This window comes from Tachysurus fulvidraco, chromosome 6 (assembly GCF_022655615.1).
Source record: "Tachysurus fulvidraco isolate hzauxx_2018 chromosome 6, HZAU_PFXX_2.0, whole genome shotgun sequence".
NCBI classification, from domain to species: Eukaryota; Metazoa; Chordata; class Actinopteri; order Siluriformes; family Bagridae; genus Tachysurus; species Tachysurus fulvidraco.
Window position 1 is genome coordinate 415,001 of NC_062523.1, and position 3,659 is coordinate 418,659.

Here is a 3,659-nt window from a genome sequence, read left to right on the forward strand (position 1 = left end):
ATTTTATATAAAAGCTTGTTCTGTGTTTTATTCTGAGATATAATTCAATTTAATTTAAATTTATTTGTACAGCGCTTTTTACAGTAGACTTTGTCTCAAAGCAGCTTTACAGAACATAAACATAGAGCAAAAGGTTATTATAAAGAATAATATAAAGATTAATATTAGATATATATAAATGTGTTTGAAGGGGTGCGGTGGCTTAGTGGTTAGCACGTTCGCCTCACACCTCCAGGGTTGGGGGTTCGATTCCCACCTCCACCTTGTGTGTGTGGAGTTTGCATGTTCTCCCCGTGCCTCGGGGGTTTCCTCCGGGTACTCCGGTTTCCTCCCCCGGTCCAAAGACATGCATGGTAGGTTGATTGGCATCTCTGGAAAATTGTCCGTAGTGTGTGTGTGTGTGTGTGGGTGAATGAGAGTGTGTGTGTGTGTGTGTGTGCCCTGTGATGGGTTGGCGCTCCGTCCAGGGTGTATCCTGCCTCGATGCCCGATGATGCCCGAGAAGTTCGGATAAGCGGTAGAAAATGAATGAATGAATGTTTGTATTTATCCTCAATGATCAAGTCTGACGTGACTGTGGGGAGGAAAGGAAGAAACTTTGAGAGGAACCAGACTCAAAGGGGAACCTCATCCTCATCTGGGTGACACTGGGGGTGTGATTATATATATATACAGTCGGATAAATGTTGTAGTGATGAGGAGGTTGTTGTCCTCAAACACCACATGGAGTTCACATCTCCTCTTTAGTATAACAGAGTCTAACTGGAGCTGGTAGATCTCTAGATGCCTCAGGATTCTCACAGAGTCGCCCTCATCTCAGTGGAGGTCCAAACTCTTCATGGTACATATAACTGTGCATTTATTCTGTAAACCATCACCACATCAGTGATACAGCATGTTGACCTGTCTTTGGGATCTGTCTCTTTTTCCCATGGACCAGTCACCACCCTGTCACCCTCTTTTACTGTCTTATAGTCCTGTCTCACTGACCTGCCACCTGTCTCAAAACTATCTGCCCTGTCTCATGGACCTGTCACCCTGTCTCAAAACTATCTGCCCTGTCTCATGGACCTGTCACCCTGTCTCAAAACTATCTGCCCTGTCCCATGACCTGCCACCTGTCTCACAACCATCTGCCCTGTCTCATGGACCTGCCACCTGTCTCACAACCATCTGAACTGTCTCATGGACCTGCCACCTGTCTCACAACCATCTACCCTCTCTCATGGACCTGCCACCTGTCTCACAACCATCTACCCTCTCTCATGGACCTGCCACCCAGTCTCACTGAAGTGGTATCCTGTCTCACCACCTTGTCTCACTGAGTGGTTTATGCTGACTCAGAGGTCATTGAGCCACCCCATGACTCCTCCTTGCCTTTTCCAACCTTGAGTTGTGCCACATGTGGACCTTCTGCTCAGCTGGATCTCTTTCTGACCCGGTTGTTGCATTTGGAGAGCAGGACATTATTGGGGAGTTCTGTCTCAGTTCCCGGGTGTACCGGGTCAGTGTTTGGTTCATGTTTAGTTTCCTTATACCCTGATATGTCATGTCTTGTTGACACATTGTGCTTTCACCTGAGCTTGTTATTGTTCTTTGAATAACAGCATGACAGCTGACACAGTCTGAAATTTAAAGCTAATAAGGTCATGGTTTTGGAACAGATTTGAGAAACGAAAGATGTAGGTCCTCCATCTCAGGATGTGTTATTGAAACATTTCCATTGCTAAGATAGTGTTACAAAGATGTGAGTGTAGCGGCGGTGATACAATACGAACAGTGTCATCTCCTTCACACATCAGAAATAGAGCTGTATGTGATACTATTACACATCCTCAAACAGAAGTGGAAGAATGTCTTATTATCAGCACAATTGCCACAGCAACTACAAAGGTGGATGCTAAAAATACTCAGCAAGTGCAGTACAAAGTATACAGCTCTGAGTCGAGTGAGAAATGGAGCTGAGCATCATGTCAGTAAGAAAGTCTCAGCTCAGAGAGAGATTTAGAATTTGGGTCACATTTATGGAGCAAAATTAAAAGCTACAAATGCTAGTGTTGGCCTGCTGAACTTTATTCTGCAGCTCTGTGGACTATAAGCAGTCTAAAGAAACTCTAGAGAAACTCTAGAGAAGACACATCTCACAGTCCTGAGAACTTTATTTCATGTTAACATTTTAACAGACAGTAATTCATTCAATCATTATTTACGTTGACATTATGTCCTGTCTAGTGACACCCAGATGAGGATGAGGTTCAGTTCTGAGTCTGGTTCCTCTCAAGGTTTCTTCCTCTTATCATCTCAGGGAGGTTTTCCTCATCACTCTCACCTCAGGATTAATCATTAGGTGTAAATGTTAAAGATAAATAGTAACTTAGTTTTAAATGAATATTTTTAAATACATTTTAGACTTTAAATGTATGTTTTATTTTATTCTTATTGTTATTCTTAGTTGTTATTTTTTCTCTCGTGTTTCTATACCTCCGTAAAGCTGCTTAGAGACAACGTGAATTGTTAAAAGTGCTAAGTTATAGTAAGAGTAATAGTAAATTAAAGTTATTATTTATCTCTAACATTTATACCTAAAGATCAATCCTGAGGTGAAAGTGGTGAGGGAAAACTCCCTGAGATGATTTGAGGAAGAAACCTTGAGAGGAACCAGATTGAGAAGTGAACCTCATCCTCATTTGGGTGACACTGGACAGGAAATGATGTCACTGTAAATAATGTAAATGTAAATAATGTTCCTTCTCTAACGGTTTGTAATCAAATTGGATTTAAGCAACCCAGAGCTCCTGAGGAACCAGGCCATGAAGCTGGCTGACACAACAATGGTTCAAAGACCTTGTGACCGATTACAGGTGGCCCTGTCCACAGAGTCACAGGCTGTCTTTGCAGATCTGTCCCAACAGTGTGGCTGCATAAAGACAGCTTGCAAAATTTGGATGTCTAGAAGCAGTTCAGTGATGAGGCAGGACCCAGGAGGCTGGCAGCTTGTGGCAGGCTCAGTGTGCATCGTACTCTATGTCCAGCGGTTGCTCTGTAATAGAGGGGAGGAAGAAACACATGTTAGTCCACAGATTACTTAATTGCAGCACCTCTCTGATTGGCTGCCAGCATCTTTGGCACCTTTTTGTGGCCCCGCCCTGCAGCCATTTGCCTCCTAACTATCCAAAAGACAGTGGGTGCTGAAGATTCGCCGTCTGTTCAGCACCCAGCGCTGTAGTAGTGGGAGGAGCAGACAAATGTAAGGTGGCACCTCCACCATTGTAAGATGGTGGTGCAGGGTTCATCATCACAATATGTATTTGAACTATAGTCATCTAGTGAAGCTCTATGGTCTAGTGTCTCTGTACCTTCTTAAATTATCTCTATGTTTTATTTTTATAAAAGACTTTCAGAGTGAAGCTGAGCATGATGTTAAAAGCAGGTTTAGCATCGAGCTGGACGTCAAGCTTTCCATCTCTTACTGATGAAATGTTTATCCCTTAATACCAAACTCTGAGTATGTAAATCCTGGGACAGAGTACAGTTTAAAGGAGATCTATAAACTAATAATCAACTCTATCAGCTAAAGGAGAATTAAATGTTGTCAGAATGTTATAGATATAAGATCAGGTCATTTTATAGACTTTTCTCCAGTGTTGTGGCGTAACGTC